Here is a 13,747-nt window from a genome sequence, read left to right on the forward strand (position 1 = left end):
TTGGGTGTCTCTCCCCAAACACGTCTCACCATGTCGGTACTCTTGCATGAGCCCAACCTGCTCACATCCTCCATCATCATGGCACCCAGGCTGGGTCATCCTGGACCAGCCCCAGAGCCCAGCCCCAAAGTCAAAGACCCTTTCCCCACATGTTTCTGAAGAGGAGCTGGGTAGTCCAGCATCTCCCCACCTCCTGGAGGAGAAGGACCTCCGCCACTCGGCAGCTGGACCCACAGCAACGTTCGCTCTCCACCGAGGGCAGCCAAGGCACAGAGAGTTATTTACATTTTGATAAACACTGACACATCTTTTGGAGCAGAAGGCAGCTTTCGAAATACACAGCAAAGGGGAAAACGAGCAGCGAGTTCGCTGACTAAAACTTCCAGGGAGACAACACACTCAGTGGAGTATAGGTAAGGGACATACATAATCTCTTGACTCCCTTCACCAAATCCCAGTTCTTTTTGTCTCTGTCTTTTGCCGTTTATCCCCTATGTTGCCCTGCAGCCCTTTCTGAGCAGCTGCCCTGCGCTAGTAAACAGCCCACAGCCACAGGGCCAGCTTTCCCAGCACTAAAAGCCCACTTATTTCTGTTTGTCTTGATGAAACAGTAGCAGATTTGTGTTCTAAATCCCCATTAATGGAACAATCTACGCTGGCTCGTTCCCAATAGCACTCCCCAAATGAGAAGAGGTTTGTGTGCGTGCACACGCGTGTGAGTGTGTGCACACATCTCCCTCCCACAAACAGCAGCCGGGGCTTTCAAGTCAAGATCTTCCCATTAAATGCCAATATTCATACGCACAATCTAAATATTTCAAATCCTGACGTATTTAAACATACAAACGTCTTGTTGAGTCATTTCCTAGAAGGCTGCTTGCAAACAAAAGCCCGACACTTAATCCATGCACGCACTATTCATGGAAACGGTGGGAGCACAGGAGCACTTGTCTGAAGTATATGAATACCCCTTATGCATTGTACAGGCATGAAAAGGATTTGAATAGCCCCTATGCATTGTACAGGCACAAAATAGCAGCGAGGTGAGGGAGGATATACCCAATATGTGACGAATCCTCAGCCTGTTGATGGAGAGCCCGAATATCCACCGAAAACCAGTGAAATGCACCAAAACCGGTGCCGTGAGACGCATGAGCCCAGCGCCCCAACACCCAGCCCTAGCGCCAGCCAGCCCAAACCCTCAGCCCGCTCCTCCCCAAGGCATCTTCCTGAATAGAGACTTGTCCAGCAGAAGCAACTGGTTCTGGGGAACAGACCCCACATTTCACTGCAGACTGACTCCGACATGATGTGGAGTACACCTCAGCTTAATGCAGCTCCTGCCTAGCCAGTCCCTGGTGGGTGTTCTGGAAGGATGAAGTCCTCAAAGGTGTTTTGCTCAAGGGAGAGTGAGAAGCAGGGTGAATCCCTCATCTGCAGCTCAGGCTCGCTTGCTCCTGCTCTTTGCATTTTCTAGCTGCCAACGCAGAGCAGATCTTCCAACAACCTCCCGGGGGATGCAGCAGCTACACCGGCTGCAAGGTGATGCATGGGTACCCGCTCAGCTCCTGACGGCTTGCAGGCCATCCCAATTGCATGCAGCTCCGCAGTGTCCTGGACTCACTGACTTAGTCTTGCTCATGTCAGGCTCCAGAGACCTGTTTAAACCTCTTGATGTGGGTGGGGAAAAAAAACACATTAAGAGCCCAGTGGTGAAGGGCTCCCGGGAATCACGCAAGGGCATGTGTGAAAGCAGGAGGTCCAAGAGTCTGGAGCAGCAACGGTGGTACCAGCACAGCAGCTCACTCCGCACCGCCCCACAGGCTGGGGAGCAACTCTCCTCCGGCAGAAAACCAGTACTGACTCCTCTCTCTCCATCCCCTCCTCTCCTTCGTCCTTCTCCTTCCTCCAGCCATGCAGCCTGTGTATGCTGCAGCTGGGAGCACCGCTGCAGGGCTGCCCGGCGGGGTGCATCCCGGTGGGGTTGTATCCTGATGGGATGCATCCTGACTGGGAACTGCCCGATGGGCTGCATCCTGGTGGGATTTATCCTGCCGGGATTTGTTCCTGCTGTATGTTCGCATGTGGCAAACAGGTGGCGATGTTGTACTCCAGGACTTCAGCTTCCAGCCCCGAAAAGCCGGCTGCTGTCAGAAACCCGCTCGGAGCCTCCCTGGCTCCTGTGCCCCCCCGGCGGCCTTTGAGAACCAAGAGAGGTGCCGTGATGAACCCAAGCTTTCTCCTTCGCTTTAATTAAAATAAAACGCAAGCCAAAGCCTCTTTCCCCGCTCCTTTTTAATCAAAGCAAGAGATAAAAAGTGAGCTCTGAGATGCAGAAGAAAGTCAGGCTTGCAAGGGGGGCAAAGAGGATGCTTTGGGGAAGGTGCCCCACGCCACGGCTGCGGGCACAGGAGCCACAGTTGAGATGCACAGACCTGGGGCATCGCAAGCCTACGGCTCAAGCAGAGGGAAAAATTCCCGCAGCAAAGCAGAGATCCACCCTGTAAGATGATTTCCACCCACAGCAGGTACCTGCGCTGCCTAAGCTGGAGCGTGAGGTCTGCACGTCCTGCGTGCGCCCAAGGCACCGGAGCAGCGGGGAGGATAACCGGGGTGTGGGGTTATCTTGCCTGTACGTGAGCCAGGGCAACAGGGTCTCACAGGAGACTGGCACCTCACCGGAGCCATTCCTCATCTCAGAGGGAACCAGGTGACTGCGGTGTGTTGGGTGCTGTACACACAGGGATTGCTTTGTGTGTGTCCCCAGGGGATGCAGCACAGGGACTGGGGCACAGAGGGGACCAGCACCATGAAATTGGAGGTGGCAGTGCTGAGGCAGATGCTGGCACAGGAGCACACGGCCACTGCCTGCCCCATGTCCCTGGCTGCATGCCCTCTGGAGCACCTGCAGCGATGCCACCCAACATCTCCACGAAAGCAGGACCTGCAAGGGCTTTGCAACACTGCATCCTGCTTTCCCAGAGAAGCAAATCTGAAATTAATGGAGTCCTTCTCTGAACCAAGTCCCTGTCCCTGGGCTGGAGCCTGTCTCTTGTACTCACCATCCCTCAAAAGGAAAGGTAGAAGTTCAGGGAGAAGCTCCTTCGAGCCTTGCCCTTGCCGTACTGCTGGGCAGGAGATGCCCATGCTCTAGGATGTGTTGAGCAGGCCACAGAGCAGTGCCTCGTGCCCACAGACCGATGCCGTTTCTTAGCAAAGCCCTCGTGGCTTTCAGCACCGCCGCCACTGGGCTCATCGCTCACCAGCAATGCCAGACAATGGCGAGCAAGGGGACGGGGGCTCCAGCCTGTACCAGGACGAAGGGCTCCATTCTCTTAAGGAGTGTCACCTGTTCAGGAAATGTTGAGTGTGCTACGGAGGCGGCAGCCACAAATTCAAGGAGATCCTCAGCTGGTCTTGGGGTGGTGGAGGCTGGAAATGCCAGGGAGCATCCCTAGGCACAGTGAAGGCAAGATGAAAAACAATGGTAGTTTTCAGGTGAAGAAAGCAACTCCCCAGGTGAGGTGAGACGGGCTCTGTGCTGTAGGATGTGTTTAAAAGCAGGTTGGGAAAAGCAGCTGCGTTTCTTAGAGGGATTTCCCCGACTTGCTGCCTGCTGTCAGTGCCTCTCTTGCAAGGATCTCTATTTTGCCGGCTAACCAACCACACAAGCCCAAAAGACCCATCTTGCAGAGGGGACAGGAGTCATTTAAGGTCACAACCAAACTACTGCAGAGCTCAGGAGACAGGTCCCCTCTACCAAGCCCAAATCCCATCCTCACCTTTCCACCGTGACCAGCATCACTGAAAAGTCAGAGTCTGAAGCACAGCCTGTGGGATGACAAACCAGCCCTAGCAGCGACTGCCTGGCTCAAACACGTGCATTTTTCCTTGCAGCAAAACTTGCTGTCCTCAAACCCTGATAGATTATGGGAGCACAACTTGCTAGGAGAGCTGGAGAATGCCTCTGCAGAGCTCAGACAGACAGACATCTGCCCGTGGGGACAGGCTGCCTATACAGCTGTTTATACAGTGCCAGAGAGTGACAGCTTAGAGCTGAAATAAATCCACCTGCACATGTAAAACACCTTTGCTCGAGTGATGGCTTCCAGTCCTTCCACCAGCCGCACAGCCATCCCGCGAAAGCTGCCTTGGAAACAGCGCATTGGGTAAAAACCACTTTTTTTTTTTTTTCCCCCAGAGGTTTGCAAAGTAAATGTTAGCTTTGTGTTCTCTTGGTATTCCCTTGTACCTCAGCGGTGGGGCGGGCACCTGTGACAGCGATTCCTGGTCTCCCACCTTTGCCTGGAGCCCAGGCATTTCCCCAGGACCACTCAGCTCCTGCGAGGCAACTTCCCTGAAATATTCCCTGAGCAATTCACATCTTAAGGATCTGCGTAAAGACCCAGCATCAAACACTGCTGGGGTGACGAGCTCCCTTCATCAGCTGAATTTCCCTCTCTCTTAGCTGGCACGTGGTCAAGGCTCAATGACCTGACCTGCAACGAGCTGCACTGGGGTGAAAGCTGCAAAACGCACAGAGCAATAGCACACAACATCTGAACTGTCCCGTAACTAGGCATTAACAAAAAAAAAAAAAAAAAAAAAAAAAAGAGAAAACCCCAGCCTTAAGGACAGAAACCCGTAAATCCCAGCTTCTTGCTTATGCTATCTAGCAGCCAGAGAAATGCACATTATTTGAAACTGTCATAAATATTCGGGGATGTCTAATCTCCAAGGGCCAGCAGATTTGATGTGTGGATGCTGTCATCTAGGAACGAGCAGGGAGCAGCAGACATGCACTACTGACTCACACAGCAGAGATGCTGGGAATCAGCTGCAGTTCCCCTGTTTTCATAATCTCACATATTTTATTTGCTTAAGGTTGTTGGTAACTGTTGCTTAGTAGTGGGCCACGGGCCCTTTAACACCTTTCTCCTCCAAGGACAGCCAGCCAAAGTGGACGGCAGAGGATCCAAGGGTGTTTAAAGCCCATGGGACCTGCGGGCAGCTCCTGTCAGCTGACTTTGGGGTCCCTGAGTGCTACGATCCTCAAAAATCTGCAGCAAAAATCAGAACAACGCAACTAGTAACTAGTTCATTTGCACTGGATGCACAACCAGCCAGTTACGGCACAACTTGAGCTGAGATGGGGCTTGGGAGACTGACAAAATCCACGTCCTTGGTGGGACGAGGTGCATTCCAGGTTCCGAAACACGTTCCTGTCTCCCTTTGCAGGCAGCTGGAGCCAGCCCGACGGCCAGGCTTTGCCACCCACAGCTGGCGTGGCTGCATCTGGACGTGGTCCCGAATGCAGGGCTCAAATCCTACCCAGGGGAAAAAAAAAAACCCAACAAAAAAACCCAGAATTGGCAATTTTAGCTTTTTTTCTTGGGCAGCTTGGTACAGGCATAAGCCCTGCTGGCAGCTGGCTGGGAGGGCGCACAAGGTGAATCTCTGCCTCATCGTTCTAAATGATCTGGGGTGTATGATGGAAAGGTCACCCTGTGAGCTGGGGGTAGCAAGCCGGGCTGGGGGGGCTGCGCAGAAGCAGGTTGCAGCACCCAGGAGACCTGGCCAAGGCTCACCTGGGCTTGTCCACCCCTGCCTGCACCCAGGGTCCTTCCGTGGGTTCTCTGCTTGCACCCACCATAGGCAGGACACAAGATGCTGGGGACGGGGAGCTGCGTGAGGGAGTTCAGACAGGAGGCAATCCTCCTTGAATTTCCTCTTACTTAATCAAAACCGTGCTTGCAACAGAGAAAAAGAAGCTGGTGAGATGTGCCCAGGTGCAGCAGAGATGCACAGCTGGCCTGTCACGGGCAGCTTGCTGAAATGCCACCCTGGCGTGCAATGCACGTGGGCAACGGTGCATCTCCCAGAACGGGGAGCTCCTGCAAAGGGAAAAACCTCCTGGGAAGGTGGTCTGGGGGGCACCTACCTGAGCCCCTCCACCTCCCGAGGACGGGGGGTTTGCAGGGGTCTGCTTTGGGCTGGGGTGCAGGCGAACAGAGAGATGCTGCTTTTAGAATAAGTCTCATTAAGCTTTTCTAGCTAGAATGGGATATGAAGAAACAAGATGCTTCTGATGTAGGATTAAAAAGGTAATCGTGTCACCAATCTTGCTGGGAGTCCCCAGGCCCAAACAATTCTGTTAATGTTGATATCATGTTAACCTCCATATGGATAAAATCAAGGCAATTTTGTTTTTAAGGAGGCATTATTTGCAATATGGAGCAGAGTATTACAGGAGTTCACATAAACCCAGAACCTGGGTGCCTGTCTTCCTCGAAATACACTCTCAGTGTCACAAGCTTGGACACTTCTGCAATAGGAAAATTAAACCTACTGTGAGGCAGAAAATACAAAATTTGGGGACAGACCCAAAGACAGGCTGAGGATCTGTAGGAGCACTGAGCTCGATGCAGGAATTGAGTTGCTGGCTCATTTCTAACCGCTGTAAAGCGATGTATGCTCATCTTATCCCAGGAATAGTTCCAGGAACTCATAATCTTGAAGGGGTTAATTGCATTTGGTTAGGAGCGAAACTTATTCTGCATATTTTTCTTTCATTTATGATAAAGAAAAATGCATGTTTTCATGGTGTGACTTTTTATAAATTACACAGCACTGTCGAGTCATCAGCTCCAGCGTGGATTTGTCTGCATAAGTTACTGGGTTTAGCCTTAAGGCAATGACTTAACTAAAACTTTGCTCTGTCCTAAGTTTCTAATTTACTCCAAAAACCCCCATTTTTTACAGAAATGGTAGGAGCTATAAGCCTGTGAGCTGCCGATGCCAATGTGCACAGGCTCTAAGAGAAAGGATGATAAAACCTTGACACAGTTTCTTTGCAAAGTCCCAGAAGAGAAGAACAGCATTTTCTAATGCTGTTTAAACTGCCCACGTAGTTTTCAAAGGGGGACCAGAGGGTAAGGGCTAATGGCAGCTGGGTTCTGCTTTACTTGCTGTTCCCAGAGCAGCTTTCCAGCCCTGCTCTCCCAGGAGGTCGGTACCTGGGCGCAGGGGCCAGGCAGGGCTCGCCGGGCATCGCTGTCCCCCGGACACCGCTCAGCAAACTTTCCAGCTGCAGAGCAAGCACGAAACACCACCGCCGCTGTGTTTCCAGAAACACCCTCCTTTCCCCACCCCCAGCATTGCCACAACCCAACCACCAGCAATAGGATACGGAGAAACCCAAGGGATTTTCCAAGAGAATGCCCTCACCTTTCCGGCGGAGCTGGGAGCTGCCCTTTGCTGTCTTTCTAGTCTCTCACTGCACTATCTCCAGTCTTCCCGCAGCTCCCGCGGAGCTGGAAATATCATTAAGCTCCAGTGAAGCAAAAAAAAAAAAAAAAAAAAAAAAAAATCCCAGGGAAAGCGTTGCAATATCCAAAGGGAGGGGAGTGAAGCCAGCGGGATGGCTGAGCCCCGGGTCCCTTGGAACCCCGCTCCACCTGCACGCGCCTTGCTGGGATCCAGCGATACCCGTCCTGCGTGGAGCAGGCATGAATACTTCTCTGGTGTCTGCTGATGACTTCACTTCATTAGCATGCTCCTGATAGTTCTCTCTGACTGTCTTTTTTACTGACTTTAAGGCTCTGCTAATCAAAATACTGTAGTGTTTAACTATTTCCTGACTCTGGGGTTTGGGGAAGAAGAAAATCCATGGGGGAACAAAACCCAAATGGGAGCAGAACCGCGAGCCAGAGTGTGCAGTGGCCCCAGGCTCCATGCAGGACAGCTCGTGCCGTTGGGGTTTGCAGGTCACCGCTCTGAACGCCTTCACCTTTCATCTGCCGAACGAGGGTGACAGCCTCTCCGCTCTGCCAGACCTTTTTGCATGGGTGGGTGCAAAGAGGACAGCACCCTCCTACCTTGGTGGATGAGGTTTCCTCCCTGGAACAGTTTTATTTCAGGAGAGCTCAGGCAGAGGGTGAAGCAGTTCGTGCGCTTATTAACCTGTGATGCTGCATCCAATGTCCCTTCAAGACAAGGTGGTGCCACCCAGCGATGCCGCCCTCCAGAAGGGCCACCACTGCCTTCCCCTTCTGGCTCAAGTGCTTCGGGGGCAGAGCTGACTGCCAGAGGGGAAGAAAAGCCTCAGAACCCCTGGGTTAGAAAAGGGGAAAGCAAAGCACGGCAAGATAAAGCAGCTCCACCGGGAGCACACCTGGAGCGTGCGGCTGGGACAAGGACCCTGCTCAGGGCTCCCAGGTGCCAGCCTCGCGCTTCCCCCTTAGGGTTTCTAGCTGGTTCGGAGTCCATGTCAGGTTTTACTTCAACAAAAAAAACAGGGGTGGATTTTGCAACAGTGGGATAAGAAAAAAAATAAAAAAAAGATAAAAAAAAGAAAGACTGCATTAAGTGTATGTGCAGTTTTCCCTGGGTGTGCCCGTCAGTGCCTGCTCGCACGTACCCGTGCATCGCACCCAGGATCGCGGGCGGCGGCGTTCTGGGGCACACACCTGCGTGCCCATCCGTGTTTGCATGCAGACACGTGCCCGTGTTCTCCCCGTGCTGGTGCCGGCGCTGTGTCCTGGCATCCTGGCACGCGTGGATGCCACGGGGGGCGAAGCCTGCCCGGTGCTGGCACATGGCTGCTGCGCACACGTGTGTGCACGCACGTGGGGTGGGAACACCGGCTTCAACCACCTGGGTCCCCGCTCTGAGCACCAGCACTATGCCCAGGAAAAAAGCCATGCCTGCACCCGTACCCAACTAACACCCTTTCATTATAACTGAGAAAACCGGCCCCCAAAAGCCTTTAACAAAGGCCTGCGGCGGGGTTTGGGATCGGCGGCAGCCGCTGCCGTAGCAGGAGCAGCTGTGGGGTCCGTCGGGCTGGAGGCCTGATTCATACCCAGCAAAATGAGGTCAGGAGCAGATGAGTCTCCGAACATTCATTTCTTCGCACAGGAGGTGACCCACATTTTTTACTCCTGATTCACAGCTCAGCTGCAGACACGGCTATCTTTAGCCCCAGAGAGAGACGCGGAGAGGCCGAGGGCCCCTCTGCAAAAGCCGTAAGGTCCAGACTTCAGAGGGCTATGGTTTTTTTTATGATTATATATATACTGTCCCCTGCTTTCTACGGTGCGTCTTGGAGGAGAGCAGGACCAGCTCCAAGCGCAGGTTTGATGCACCGACCAGGAGAAGCCCTGCACAGGCTCCAAGAATCCCAGGGGTCTCCCTAGGATGCACCCACTGGGTGCCCACCCAGCCAGAGCTGACTGCAACCCATACTGGGACCCACTGGAAACAGGGCCTGCTGCAGAGGGTCAGGGCTTTGGGAGAGGAGTGTTTCCAAAACCATCTCGCTGATCGTGATACGTGGGTTAATGGGACCAAGGAGCCACCAGCACCCAGCTTGTAATTGTCCCCGAGACGGGGGCTGGTCTTTGTCTGGTCATCATGCCCCCCCCCGAAGATGGGGGGTTTGTTTATGCTGATAAGGGCAGAGGATGCTAAACAAATCTGTTCTCTGCTCCAGCTGGTCCCAGCGAAACTCCCAGGCACTTTCCCGGGCTGTGGAAGAAACTCTTGCGGTCGTGGCCGTATCCAGCACCCAGAGCGCAGTTGCACAAACGATAACATTTTAGCAATGTTTATCCTTCTCCTTCAGAGTGGGATTTCTTAAAAAAAAATATCTGTTTTCAGAGCCCTAAAGCACATGTTTACTTTCATGATGAGTAAAGTCTCTGGCGCTGGTGTGGGGGAGCCTCCAGTGCTGGTGTGAGGTTAAGCATGTGCTTAAAGGGCTTGGACTAAAAATGGCTTTTCTTTTTTTCAAGCGAGGCCACAGTGCCGCAAAACCCCCGTCCCTGGGAGTGTTACACGACAGCAATGCACATAAACAAGAGGGCTGCTCCCTGCAACCACCACCACCGTCCTTGGAGAGAGAAATGGACTTTATAGGTGGCCCTAAATGGCCCCGGTTGAGACCTGCAACCTGCCACCTGAAGACATGACTCGGTACCCAGAGGCAGTACCCAGCCTTGTGCCTTCTGGGCCAGACACTGGCACAAATTGCCTGTCTGCGTGCACTGATCTTCTCACAGACCAAGTGGTCTCCAGGCGAACCGAGCCAGGAACCTGAACAGGGTTTGCTGGACCCTCCAATCACATCAAGCCATGCTTAGAAGAGATTAAGGAGCTAGAACAGATCTCCTGGCACCCTGAGATCCTCTTCCACCGCTAAGCAGCAAACAGCCACCAGCGACACCTTATTTTATCCTACTGGGATAAATGGGAGGGTGTTTGCCTACTAGCTTTTGCGGCAGGTGGGAACACCCCATCAGGAACCCATCAGTTTGCAAGCTGGCAGCCTCCCTTACAGCTTCAAACCCATAAATATCCCCCTCTTGCAGCAGTGAGGGCTGTGCTGAGATCACCACATTGGATGTATCTTCATATACATATATATATGAATAATAACCTTGATTTCTCTCCTGGGTTTGGGTGGCCTCCCTTTGAAAAGCACGTAGCTCCCAACAATTCCTTTTCCTTAAGTCAAGAAACAGTGATTTAAAAGCCATAAACCCCAAGTAACGCTGCTTAAACCAGTGGCGTCAGCTCACAAGCAGGGGCAGAAAGCCCACGCACGCATCCAGCTTGCACCTGTCGTGTAACCGCAAAAAGAAACGGCAGGTCTGGTGTTTGCTCGGGAGCTAACGTGGATTAGCTGAGAGAGGGAATTTAAAGCTATTCCTGACTTGTTCCACACACGGACGCCGATCACACAAAGCTGATGCCCCGCCAAGTCCCCAGATCAGGCAGGTTGGGATGGGTGGGTGCTCTCTGTCCATCCCTCCCTTCCCCTCCTGGCTATACCATGGAAAATGATTCAACTATTTCATAACAAACACAAGTGGGGAAAAACCAAGTGAAAAAAAAAAAAAAAAAAAGGCAGCAGCAGCACATGCTTTCTTAAATAATAAACATATAAAAATGTTAATTAAATCATGCTTTTCAACAGAGAACGATGGGAAAATACTTTCACACAATGCTGAAGTCAATACAGCTCGCTTTTTTTTTTTTCATGTCTCCTTGCAGCCAGAGAGATGCAAAGACCAAGTGAGATGCGGGGTGCACACTACGCAAGCACTGCAAATCACAGAGAGCTACTTTCTTCTGCAGGAAAGCATCTTCCGTGCTAATGGGGGATGCCAAACGACTTCACATGCCACGAACAGCGCTCTAAATGAGTCTGCGGTAAACAGAGATATGAGACCCAGATGTTTGATATTGGCCTCTAATTTTGTGTGTCCACAACCTCCCAGTTGTGCTTCCAAACCGTAGTGGGGAAGCGAAAAGCTCTGGGGCCTCCCACCTGGGAGCATCACCCCTCCGGAGAGGGCAGGGCTGAAAACTCAGCCTTGCAATTTGGGGCAAATAGCTCCGCAAATTGGCAAGCAGACACCTGGCAGGGTGCAGGGCTTCTGCAGCGTCTGGTTGTTCCTTTGCAGCTGTGTGAGCTCAGGCAGTTGGGGGCAGTGGGGGGGTCTGCGGGGGGCTGAACCCCCTTCCAGCCATCGCAGGGCGTCGGTGCGTGCCCATCCCTTCCAGTAACAAACCTCGCTTGTCCTTCCTCAGCTTCCTGCGCTGCTTTAAGGACTTTGGCACCCCCCCCTCCCCCCGAGGTAAGCCCACCTTGCAGAGGGGTCTGCTCAGTCTCGTCTCTGTCCCTGCATACCCCTGTCTCCCCCAGAGCTCAGCGAAGCTGCCAGCACCAGCGATCGAGAGGGGCTCGTGCCATACGAAAATATACGGAACAAATCCTGCCCAGCTGCAGGAGACATTGCACAGCTTGTTTTCCTTATGTCTCCTTTCAGATCCTGGAGACCACACGTTCAAAACAGTTGGCTGCAGAGGAGTTATGAGGCCAAGCTCCCTCTGCTCGTCTCTGCCCAAAGCTGGGAACAAGGATCCCGCCTGGACACAACATCTGGCCCAGCCAGACCGATGCCCTATCTCAAAGCGAGCAGATGGAGAGGAGCAGGCAGGGAGGGCAGAAGCAAACACATTCCTCTGCAGCTGCTTGCCAATTGTAACGACTTTATGGCCATCTGGTCACTCCTGCAGCTCTTTTCTGTGGCATTAATCATGCTGCTACAAGCTTCTGGGCAAAGTCTTGGTGTCAGGCTTCCCCAGTCGCCTTGCTCAGTGTCATGCATGACCAAAATACCCTACCTCCTCCTCTAGCAGAACCCTCTAATAGCTGATGTGCTGCCTCTACAGCCTCTGCAAAGGTCAAGCGTGGATGCTTGGTGACTGCCAAACCTTCCTCACCTCCCTGTTTTATAGCTGCTAAAGACTTGGTGGGGTGAGGAAGGCTTGATAGGCTTTGTGTGGCTCCTTGTTGGCTCTCCAGCAGCTCTGCCCTTCCTAAAGTGCTTCTGGTGGCAATACACCAGGGACAACCGTGGAGGCTGCAGCCACGGGATGGGCTTGGTGATCGGTGGGAAGCTCCTTGCCAGCTGCTGGCTGGCACCGCACTGATTCGGGCTTTGCTATTTAAAGCCTTGAGCATCTGTGGAAAAAAATACCCAGAGCGAGTGAAATGGCAAGGGAGAAGGAGGTACCCAACAGCAAGAGGAGCAGAAACGGCACGCCTGGCACCGTTAATGGGCTCTAACCCCTTCAGCAGCCAAGTTGTGCTGATTTCCCGGGATTCTCCGGTTGCCTCCTCGGTGCTCACCCAGAGAACAGCCCTTGCTGAGCCAGCCCAAAAAGCAACAGGCAACTCCTTTGAAACCTGCTTATGAAGTTGCTGAACAATAGGCTAGCATGATCCCACGGACAGGCTCCAGCCTGCACCCAAGGCAGGACGGTGACAAAAAGCCAAAGGAGAGGGGACGTGGAAGAAGCGGGCTTCCTAGAAACTTGACAGCCACTGTGCACATGGCTTCTGTACCGAGGAGGAGGCATTCGGTGCCCCCTGTGTTGTGGGGACATGCTTTGGGATGGTATTGAAGTGGCCTGAGTCAGGCAAAAGCATTTTGACAATTATGTTCTAAGGCCAGAAATTAAATCTGAACAAAAAGTTGGAACTCACCCAGTAGGGATAATATAGCATGTGTAAAAGCTCACTGACTCCCAGCTGTTTGGAGAAAGCCATCCTTGCCACCATCCCCAGAGTTTTTCCTCCACCCTCTTGTAGAAAGTTCACCCCAGCTCTCATCCTCTCAACGCCAAACTGATGCTGTCATTCCAGAGCAGAAAGAGTCTGGCTCTGCTGCCTCCACCCCTTGTCTGTTCTTCCTACACTTTGAGTGAAGGCAAGATCCTCCTACACAATGCCATGGTGAGCTCTTTCAACACAGAGCTGCCTTCAGGAGCATGGCTATGGCAGGCACAACCATCCGTGCAGACGGAGCCAGAGCCCTGAACACGTTCAGGAAGCCCATCACCGGGCCACTAAGCTTTGCTTCTGCAAGAAAACCCCGGCTGGAATGCACCAAGAGTTCAAACACCCGCCTGAGCAGAGACACGCTCCTCCAGCAACGTGGTGCCGTTGGAGAAGAGTGGGTTTGGAGCATCACACCACGCGCTCCCATGTACCCCAGGACCTCCATCCCAAAGTCAGGAGCTCCAGAGGCCAGACATGACCTCAGATGCATGGTCCTCCCGTCCAGCCTCCTCCTCCCCATCTCTAAAGAGACCTTCTGGGGGAACATTTCTGGCAGCAGCTCCCTTCTCACCACATGTGACAGAGCCCTGGTAAGGGGGTGCAGCCCCAGTTGCT

The 13,747-nt window shown here is 52.9% G+C and overlaps 1 protein-coding gene across 2 annotated transcripts in view; it reads right to left on the reverse strand.

Annotated features, from left to right (window-relative positions):
- Positions 1–13,747, reverse strand: part of ZNF469 (zinc finger protein 469) — a 239,719-nt gene that overhangs the window by 62,342 nt on the left and 163,630 nt on the right. The gene's annotated exons all lie outside the window — the stretch shown is intronic.

This window comes from Falco punctatus, assembly GCF_963210335.1.
Source record: "Falco punctatus genome assembly, chromosome: 14".
Taxonomy (NCBI): domain Eukaryota; kingdom Metazoa; phylum Chordata; class Aves; order Falconiformes; family Falconidae; genus Falco; species Falco punctatus.